We start from the raw sequence: 11,417 nt of genomic DNA on the forward strand, positions 1-11,417 counted from the left end.
TACAGCCACAGGGAAGGTCCCAGGTGAGCAGCACCCAGTGCCGTGTAATTCATCTTATCTATTTTAAACCTCTACAGAAAAAGGTGAATTAGTGCTCTGGACATCATTTGCTGGATTTAAGTGGAAGTTAACAGTGATTCTTCTGACTCCACTTCAGCTACTCTCCTGGGACAGATGAATTGCCTGGCAGGACTGCTGATTTCTCTCCACTGCCCACAGCAGTGTTTTGGGATGTCCAGCTCGTGCCTAAATGCCAGACCTTGTTCCCCTGTCTAAGCTGTGTAACGCCTTGCCATAGGGTAGTGCGGATGCTCAAAGTAGTCTGCTAAGGGTTGTAAAATACACAGAAATTACCAGTCAGAAACTACCTGGACTTAGCTGGTCAGAGGTTGAAAGAGTATCTGAGGGGAAAATTATGTATGTGTGTCTTGTTTCTGTACAATGTCTTGGGCACTTGTCTGTGATCCCTGCCAAAGACGGGATAGTGGCATAGAAATACCTTTAAAGTGCAGCCATCCAATGTTCCTACAGCTTATTCTTACAGAGAATACAGAATGCTTTGGGTTGGAAGAGACATTAAAGTTCATCTAGTTCCAACGCCCCTGCCAAAGGCAGGGACATCTATCATCTCCATCTGTCTCCATCATATGCCCATCGATATGTTCTGTATATCAATGTTCTTATATGTATCACCCCCAAGACAGCCCTTCTGCCTGAGCCCATTCAGTCTCCACACTGTTCTTCAAAGAGCAAAAGTGCTATCCTTTAACTCATTTGTTGTTGTTTTTTTCTTCTGTATGTGTGGTTTTGTGCGTTTTGTTTTGTTTTGATTTGCTTTTGTCCCAAATCCCCAGGCATAGTCTGTATCCTTCCTGTTCTCCCATACATACTGTACCAGAAGCTGTATAAACCCAGGGAAAAAAAAAAAAAAAAAAAAGATACTGCTTCACCCAGAGATGCTGGCCTCCAACAGCCTAATGCACTGGTGACAATGCAATTACTTTAAGTAGGAATGTGGGTACTGTGACCACCAGCCTCTCATTTTTCCACCCTATTGATATACCCCTACAAAAAAACTCTTGTATCTTTGCAAGCGTATGCATTTCTTCTCCCTGTACATCACACTTTCCCAGGCCCCTTCCATGCTGACAAATTGCATGAAGCCCCACAGGCACGTTCCCTCGTTTAATCAGAAGACTAACTGGACTCAGACACTTGGCCTGGGCTCAAGTATAATGCCCATCAGTAGTTGATGTGCTTCTTTCCTGACAGTCAGCTCTCCCTCCTTGACACGTTGCCAGAGACTGCTAAAGCAGCAGTGCTTCCTGCAAACGTTTGTTACCCTCCCAGCAAGGAGCACCCCAAAGTGTCAAGCGTGAGTTGTTAGATGTAAGACCGGCAGCGAGAAAAGAATGCTCCTTTCTCAGTGAAAAGAAAAAAAAAAAAAAAGAAAGAAAAAAAAAAAAAAAAAAAGAGCATTGAAACAAAAGAGAATGAATGAAAATGAAAAGCAGGAATCTAATGTACTCACTGAGTAATTATAGTGGCAAAGGCATGCACCAAGCTGAGAGCTTCCATGGAAAAAAATAGCTGAATATCAAGGAAAGCAAATTTCATGCTTATTTGCTGCAAAGCCCAATTCTGCTCCATTTGTGTGCAGGGTATATAACCTGCCCAGAAATCCCCACATAAGAGGCTAAATGCAGGAAAGTCATTTGCATTTCTTCAGACCCTTGGCAAGCCATTCAGACCCCAAAAATTGGGGGGGGGGGGGGGGGGCTGGTTGCATGCTGCAGCCCACCTCCAGCCCAACATCCACCCCCATAAGGCACAGGGCAGGTAGATGGGGGCACTGAGTGAGGCTCACTCAGATTGACTTTTTCACTTGCAAATCTCACCTTCACAGCTGAATTTCCTCTGCTTTGATCATGCTGCAAGCATCCACGTGGATTTAAGTGTCACGATTTGGGAAGCGTAGTGTTACAAATCCAGGGAGAATAATCCCTTTCCTTTAAATCCCCTCTGGATTAATAATCATGGAAGGGTGAAAAGATATGAAGTTGAGTGGATCTTTCTTTTGGTGTAGCTATAAAACAGAGTTTCTAGCTATTAAAGCCTTTACAAGTATTTCTTTTTTATTTTGTTGCAAGAATCGCTATCCTGCCTTTATTCTAGCTTTTTTAATAACAACATAAAATGGCCCCAAAGGTGAAGTTATATCACATGCTCTCGGTTCTCGTTTCACAGTAATTTTTTTTTGTTGTTGCTTTACACTGTGAAACACCATAATTCCCTCCCCCACCCAAAAAAAAAAAAAAAAAAAAAAAGTGCATTTTTTCAAAAATCTGGCTCAGGCAGCAGGCTGACCCCCTCAGGAGAAAGTTGTGGTGCTCAAGCACCTTCACCTCAAGAGTTTGGGGTGCTCGAGCACTGCAAGCCATGTGAGACGGTGGCTCAGCATCAGCCACAAGAACCAGGACACACTGCCTGGACCATGGCTCCAAAATGACACCATGCAGAGCTGGTGCTGGACTCTGCTGACCTCCGGGGTGCTCTTCTGATGGGTCTGCCTCTCATCTGGGGACAGCCCATAGGTTGTCTTAGGGGACTTGTTCAGCTGTGCTCAGTGGAGCCAGGCTTGGCTGAAAAGCTCCCGATTTTATTTTATTTTTCACATCTCCCTGGCTTCAGGATCTCAAGCTCTTGAACTTCTCTTGGAGCACTACCCAGAGTGGTGGGAAGGGATGTGGTTAGAAACAGGATGGGGCACCCCACGGTGCCCCAGGATACTTGGTGAGCAAAAATACCTCTGTCCCACCAGTCCCTTAACCATTACAGGAATAATTTATCTGGATTAGGACAGACTGAACTGGCTATTGGAGGACTGAAGAAAGCAAGTGATGTTTTGTTGAGGGAAAGAAGGAAGACAGAGGTGGTCAAGGGTGCTGTGAAGGCCATTCCCAGCACAGCAAAGCACCATGGAAGACAGTCAAATAATCAGAGAGAAGGAGCTTTGAGGGTTTGACAAACAATGACCATTAAATCATCCTCCTCCTGCAGACTTTACTCACTTTGGCAGGGAGTGGGGGAAAGTCAGACCTCAGGATCAAGGGAGGCACATGCAGCTGAGGGCTATGGGGATTAAGCCGGAAAATACGTCTCTGAAGGGAAGCTTAAAAAAAAATCATAAAAAAATCATGCATTCGTAAAGTGCAAGGGAGCTTGGAAGAAAGGGAGGAGCAGAAATGAATTTGTAAGAAGCATACCTACTTTCAAAGGTCTCACTCTCTCTGATTTTGAAGTAAAGTCTCTGTTTCCATGGCTTTGCAAAACACCAATGTGCCTGTGCCCCACCACTCCACCTCCAGCCTGGCACCTTAATATGAGCTCATCTAATGGATTAAGCAAAGACCTGAGGTGCTTTGGCTGTTGGTTCAATTGGCATCCTGGCTAAATTCCTACAGGCACAGTAATCCAGGAGAGGTCTTCGTGGGTCAGTAATCTCTTAAAATTTAAGACTTTCATCCTCCAAAAACTCTGTGTCTCTGCTGCAAATTGCATCAGTGATGTCACTTGAGATTTGATGGAACCTCTCTGTGCAAGAGGCTTCCAGCTACAGCGGTATATGGCAGAAACATTGCTCCTGTACAAAACAAACCAGAACAAAACCACTTTATTTTATTAGATTCTGGTTGCGTGTTCGGGGTGAAAACATGCCTTGTGAAATTGAAGGGAACCTGTTTGATGTAAAAATCTAGTGGAGGCGAGTTATTGCAGCTCTTCACTGTCCAGCCTCTGGCAATTTCACCCCAGACACAGTGAGGTGAAAAGCAAAGTCTTGTCTTCTTTAGGGCTTCAAATTAAAAGAGAGAACTTTGTTCAGAACATGTGGCCATTTCCATGGTGGTCTCCAATTTCCAGCACTGCCCTCACTATGATTGCTTTGAAATGAGAGTGCCTCTTTCTGGTTCAGTTTGCTTATATTTGCGCTTAGATGTGGACTGAGGAAATTCACAAATATAGCACGCCATATCTCTTCTAGAAAAATCTCACATGCAGAATTTTTTTTTTATGATGGAGAATGGACATTTTCTGATCAATTAAAAGCAATATTGAATATACAAAACCATCTCCTTTAGGAATGAGTTCCTTTCCTGCAATAAGCCTTGCATGGGGCTGGGGGGGCGAACATACTTGCTTTCACTGCTCATGTAAGTGGGAGCCTTTTTAAAATGCATGCTTCCTTGTTGCTATGTGTTCTAGATCTCAGACTTCTGATTATCTTCAATTACATACAATTACTTGATTAGATATGAGGCAGACCTAGTCTTTTACTGGAATCGCAGCCTTTATGACTCACACTTAAAATGAGTACTGCAAGTTAAACAGCATCAATCACTCAAGTATCTCCATGCTCAAAGCACCAAAAATTGACCAGGTTAAAGTGACTTCAGTAAAGGTGCATTGGTTTATACTGGGCTGAAAATCCATTTCTGGTATGGTAACAGGATTAAAGATCATATGATGCATAACAAACCAGAGGCTGATTGGACAGCCGCTGCTGCATTTAGCCTTTGCCTCCCTTGAATTTGCCTCATTGTTTATTATCAAAATAATACAATTACGATTATTGGATTACCAGATAAATTCCTCTCTAGCAACAAGCTGTAATAGTGAAACCATCTGCCTTTGGTATTAAATGAGCATGTTGAGTTATATATCTGCATTTCAGCATCCAGACCATTACAGAGACATTAGATCTCCGTTAACCTTATGCTGATTTAAGAGTTGTTGTTCTTTAGTAACAGAACTCATAAGAGAAAAAAAAAAAAAAAAAATCCTTCCTGAGGCCACAGAGAGAAACCCAGGTGATGAGTGTTTAAGAAGCACGTTTCCTCACTCCCGTTTATTGCTGGAGACACCCCAGGTTGTGGTGGCACCCACGCCACATCGGTGTTGTGACACCTACACAAAGAGGTGCCTGATTTGCTCCATGAATTCCCCTGAACTTGCTGTCCAAACTCCTCCAGGGAGAAATTCAGGCAGAGAACCAGGCTTTCATGTTCTAGTTTGTCTTCTGAAGAGTCCTATCCAGGTGCCTCTCTGCCAAGAGAGGAATCCAGCCCAGGCTGGAGGAATAAAAGGTTGTTTCCACGGCCGTGCCATTGTCGTATCAACTGCATCTGAGAGGCAGCCACATCTGGAAGGAGAAAAATAAAACTCGTTCAATCATCTGCAAACAAGATCTCTCAGAGCTTTGGGTGGGGGAGAAAATGAAGTGACAAGCTGTGAAATACGGACCAAAAATGTAAGAGGAAATTGCACTCGGGGGGAAATAAAACTCTTGCTTTCAGATGGATTTGTTGGAATAAATGAGCTGGGAGAATTCAGCTTTCTCTGTACCTTGTTTATACTAATGAAGTATTCAAACTCTTTCTGTTTGCGTTTTCAGGGTGTATTTTTGAATTCATTCTGTTTCGAGATGCCTTTCCTTTTGAGGTTCCTGAGCTCTTCAGCTCTTTGCCAGTGTTTATGGCAGGAATTTATTTATTCCTGTCTTAGTCAAAGGGATTTTTCACTCTCCTACTCATTGTTTCCTCAGCAGCAAGCCCGTAAATAGCATCTCACAGTGCTGGCAACACCTCATTTGCCAGGTGTTGATCTGAAGAGCAGCCATTTAAGCAAAAAGGTGTGCAAAGACTGAAAGATTTGGTGTAACTTCAGGTAACCCAGACAGAAGTGGATTTCTACGTGGATGTCATTTGCTAAACGCTGTCATTCAATGTGCAAATCCAGCATCACCCAAGAAGTGTCTGCCCTGGAACTTGACCCTTCTGCAGAGGCACCAGGGACCTGGAAGGACTAAGCAGCCCAAGAGGCCCAGTCCCTCCTGTCCTAAGCAGAAATACCCACCATCCTTTCCCAGAATGATTGAGCACCATGTGAAAAATGTCCAGGATCTGTCCTTGGTTGTTTCTTGCTGAACCTGTTCCAAAATGTCCATTTTCTACCTTTTAGAGACCTTCTAATTTCCCCTCTGAATTGATCCCTGCACACTTTATCTTCATTTGCCCTTGTTTTGACATTCTGCTTGAGATTAAACAATTCTTCTTTCTTACTGACCTTCGTATTAAAAACCACAGCGGTTATATCCCTGCTCTGCACTGTTTTTGCTAGTCAAAACTGATGCCTTCCCCAGTTTTAACCTCCCCTCCATTGCCAATTCTGACATTGCCAAGTCTTGACATCATTCCTACTTCAAAAGCAACTTTTTTTCCCACAGAAGACGATGAGGACAAGACACAAGAAAGCCAGGTGGCTTCACTTCTTTGTCATACATCTTTGACACATGCAGTCCAGCATTTACTAAATGAGGTAAATTGCCTCAAAACCTCTGAGAACCAGACACAACCAGGTTCACCTCAGTCTTTTATGTCCCACCATCAAGACACAAAACACGGAGGTGGTCTGAGCACAATCTCACCATGCAAATCCCAGGCTATGGCTCCCAGAAGGGCTCCCAGCGACACTTATGGCTTGTAGGGCTCAGACCAGAAAACCCCACATTTATTCATGGCTCACCATCTAGTTATGGGTGGAAAATACCAACAAATACCTCCAAACAGAGTCTTCCAGCAGTGCTTCAGCTGCTCCCTCAGCCCTGCCACTCATGGGTGTTTCAGCCCCATATCCACCTTCCTGAGGCCAAGCATGGACTGCTGATGGTGGATGCACTGCTAGGGTTGTGAAGGTCACATCACTCAGGACACCTTCATCCTGGGGAACGTATCCTTTCCTGGTTTTATTTCCCTTTTTCTGTCTTACTAGATTTGCTAGGTCTCTATCCAGCCCAGCAGTCCCCCACAAAACACAGGCCTATGCAAGTTCTATCAAGCTGTATTTAAATTTAAGCAGGAGGGATCTTCTCAGCCCCTTACAAACCAGGTAACTGCACATTTCATTCCTTCCTCCTGGGCAGCTCTGCTTTCCTTCTTTTCCTTTGCTTCATGTTCTCTGCAGAAGGGAAAAAGCATCTGCTCCTCCCCTGTTTACAGCTTCAAGGACACTCTGCTTCATGCTTTTCTCTTGGCCAAACCTACACCACTTCATAAAAATAAATATGGTCAAGCATGTTTTTCTAAAAACAGGACAGAAAGTACAAATCCTTGTCCTTGGAGGCCCATATGCACACAAAAACACATGAGGGAAGGTCAATTGTTAATCTTGTAATTACCCCTCTTGCTCCTTGAAAGCAGCATTGTCTTCGAATTCACTGGGGATGCGCGCTGTGGCTGGGGAGATTTCAGCACGCGCTGGAAGTCGGCTGTGAGGGATACAAAGGCAGCAGAGGCAGGAAGAGCCAACGAGCTTCCCCACAGAGGTCTTGTGGATGTAGGCAGCGGGCCCCAATTCGGCTCGGCACACGCTGTGCTCGGCGTGTGCTTTGCTGCTTGGGTTGCTCAGGATGCTCGTCTTTAAAGCACAGCGTATAATCCTAGATTCATTAAGGTTGGAAGAGATCTTCAAGCTCATCTGGTCCAACCAGCACCCTACCACCAATGTCACCCACTAAACCATATTTATGGTGATTCCTCAGTACAGGCAGGACTTGGCAAGCAGTTTGCCACTTTGGCACTTTGCCTGTGACACTCCCAGACCTGACTTTTGCCTCTCTCCCATTTCTCAGCAAAGTCTTCTTCACACGTAGACAGCAAGCTCTGTGTGCTGATGAGCCCTGATACTTTTTCCCAGATGTACAAGGGCAGATGTCACTCGTAGGTGCTGATCAGTGTCCATATTTTCAGCTCTCCTCTCCCTTACGATGCTAAAAGGGCATCTGGGTATCTGCAGCACCTCAACTCTCCTCTAGATATTCCTGTTTACGTGAGGTCATGCAGGCAAATTTTCGGTAGTAAAAAGTCCCCATTTATGAGAGTGTGGGGTTTGTCCTTACTAGGACTTGCTCCAGGGCCCTTGTTTAAAACTGCTAACTTTACTTTTCCTTTCTTTATGCTAGCTCATTTTCCTTCACAGCTTCTCTTTCATGAAAAACTAACAGGAACAAATTAACAGATCTTTTTTTTTTTCCTAAGGCAACAAGGGACTGTGAGGTCATTTGAGATCGATTTCCCATATAACACAGTGTCACAACACGGGGCTTTCCTTCGGCAATCACTTGGCTCCCTCCTATCCGTTTCTCATCAGAGGCGCTGCTTAATGCTTCCTGGGAGTTCTCTTTTTTCCTAGTACTTGACATAACTCATCTCCTTGGTAATCCTTGCGGACGGATTGCCACCCCTCTGCTTCCCAATTTTCCCAGGCTTCTGGAGCCCCAGAGTTTATTCCTGCAAAACTGAGGATGTGGCAGTTCTGTGAAGGGGAGGTGCTGTTCACAATCACTGAACTCAGTACATGATTAGGCAAGAACAGGACGGAACCAAGTCTTACAAGGGCAATGCTGAGGGTCATGTTCCTGCTCAGAGGAAGGGAGATATGCAAGAGAAAAAAAGGGGTGAAACCCAAAGGACTCAGCCCTGTCATTTTTCTCGTGTTCCAGCTGTTACTTTCAGCAGCTTTCAGGTCTTGGAAGCTAAGGGCAATGTTCTGTAGCCTTTCAAGACCATGAATAATAGGGATCATGTCACTGACCCGGGGCTCCAACTTGGCATCTGTTGCAACAGAATTACAGACTTGTTTCCTTGGATTGGTCCTACTCACAGCTTGTTTTAGGTTGTTTTTTACACCTTAATAATTCTGTGTCACAAAATGTGGTGGGATGCCTCTTGTTTCTGACTGTGCTGTTACTCCTTTTTTTGAACATTCCTATGTAGGAATTACCGCTTCTCAACTCAGACCCTTCCCATTTTCTGCTCCTCTTTGTCTGAGAGTGATGTCCGGTCGTGGTGACCATCTCTGTGCTGGAGGCTGGGTGCTGAGCTCCATTGCTCTGCGCTGTCCTTGGCCATACAGCCAGCAGTGACAAACGTGGCAGGGTTAGATGCCTCCAGGTCCCCCATGGACCATGTGGACGAGAGCTTTGCACACAGCTTTTGCACATAAAATTACTCACTTTGCTTTTAAGGGTGAGATTTTTGCAGGAGCAGACCAGACCCTTTCTCAGTCATACTCTATGTAAAGACACACCGTTAGGTCTAGCAGGCAGATGGACATACATGCAGACATATCTATGTGCAAATACTTCTCTGCAAATAATGTACACACATACATCCACATGTATGTCCTGCACAGACACCACCCTACCTGATCCCCTGTTAAAGTTTGTCTGGCCGTTTCAAAGCCTGAATGTCCCATTCTTCTTTAAAAATAAATAAAAATTAAAACCAAAAAAAATGCTGTGGTGGTAAAACAGGAGTAGGAATGTGACTTCATGTCCCTCTGCTTTGGAGGTGCCTGCAGTGAGCCACGTTTTGTTTGTTTACTTATTTATTTATCTTGCTATTTTGAGCGTGTTCAGGGGATTTCTTTTTTCAGGGGGTGGAATGTCGAAAGAGCTCCTTTAAAAATGGGTCGCTGGTCACCTCCCAACTTCCCACCCCCGCCCTCTCCAGCAAAATATCTAAATAAATAAAAATATAAACAAACATGCTTGTTATTCTGCTTTAAAATCTTGAGGGATCTGTTAAATTCCTCCTGCACAGCGCGAGCGGCAGTCTGACTAATGCTGGACATGTGTGCTCAGGGTTTTTTTTTTCCTATGGTCGCCGTGATGTCCCCTGTGGGCTTTGATGCATGTCCATGAAGAATAAGGGGGAGAAGGGGTGCACGGGTTGGGGCGAAAAAGAAGGAGCGCACAAAAATAACCTAAATTCATCTGTGGCACTGGCCAAGCACAATAAAAGGACTGAAGCAAGCACTCAGAAAGTCCCTTTTTAGAGCTTGGCTTGGGTTGCAGGCAGAACCCCCAAAAGGCCCAATCCAACCCTTGCTGCCAGCAGAGCAAATGTTGCCTTTGATTTCAGTGAACTCCAAAGCAGGCTCCCAGGACACAAGTCCACAGGCCAGGAAAATTGGGAAAAAGCTTGCAGGAAGGTAAAAAAACACCGATCCTGAATCCCAGCCACCAGCTCGATGAGCTCGCCCCTGATAACATGCATAGCCCAAATCCCCACAGGTCCTCACGCCTGGGTCAGGTCCTTCCCTGATCACACTGAACGAGTCCTCCCAGCATCACTGTTCCCTCAAAACAGCTAGCACCATGGGGCTCTATCACCTGGACGCCAGCAGTAAATCAGGACACTTACATTCACCCAGTAATTTCACATTTGTTCAATCCATGGAAGAGAATCTGTCAAGGAAAACCAAGGCACTCCTGTGCTGTCTTGCCTTTTGGGATGAGGATGGGGCATCATGGTCGGTCCAGTTCATCAGAGACCCTTGTGCCAAAATAATGGTTAATTAGTCATCACACCTCATGGCTGTAAATGGTGCAAATCCTGTGAGTTCACAGCTCTTTGCTCATGGTTCCTTACGAGCCACAAGTTCAAGATCATCCATGAGTCCCTGGGAAAAAAAAAAAAAAAAAAAAAAAAAAAAAAAAAAAAAAAAAAAAACATCCAGAACATCTTCCCATAGACAAGGTAGCCCCCATTCTTGATGGTATTAACAGCCTTCTGCCCCAGCATCCTGAATCTCCAGTCACCAGGGAAGGTAGACAAAGGGTTGCCCACCCTTGCTGTTGCCTTCACTGCTCTTTCTCCACCCATCCCCTATGAAAAACCCTTTTTCCCCATGTTGGCTGCCCTGTCCTGAGCAATGTGAGCTGATGAGGAAAGCCAGAGCAGAGAGTACTCGATGCTCCCCCGATGACGTGCACCAGTGCAGGGGGAGGTAGACGTGGGCTCCTGACCCAGACAGACGGCAGTTCAGCCAGGTTAATTCCTCTGCAAACACTTTTGTTTGTGCAGTGATTTCGCCTAAAAGGCCCAATTTTATAGGTATGTTTGTAGATTTGCAACTAATATCTATGTAAAATCCGTCGAAAGAAGCGTAGTGTTATTCTCCTCCAAAAATAAATAAATAAATAAATGAAAAATAAAATTAAAACTAAATGACTTTCAGTGCTGTTCAGGATCCAACTACAACAGCCCCGCTGTGCCCCCAGCTCCATCCCAGCAGGGCAGAGCCATCCTGGGCTTTCAGCCTAACTCAGTTACCTTCTCAGATCCACTTCTGCCTTGGGGCTGGGGTCTCCTCCCTCCTCGGCCTGGTAACCTGGGGCTCCAACCCTGGAGACAAAGTTTTCTTCAAGGTTTTCTTAAATTAAATCAAGATATAAAATAAACTTACCTCTTCCACAGCCTGAGGAAGCATTGGAAGAGTGCAAATGGCTTTCTGGGCAGAAAACTGTCCTACCACTTCTTTCTGGTGGTGGGGGTTCTTCCTATCTTTTTGCCAAG

This window comes from Anas platyrhynchos, chromosome 2 (assembly GCF_047663525.1).
Source record: "Anas platyrhynchos isolate ZD024472 breed Pekin duck chromosome 2, IASCAAS_PekinDuck_T2T, whole genome shotgun sequence".
Taxonomy (NCBI): Eukaryota; Metazoa; Chordata; class Aves; order Anseriformes; family Anatidae; genus Anas; species Anas platyrhynchos.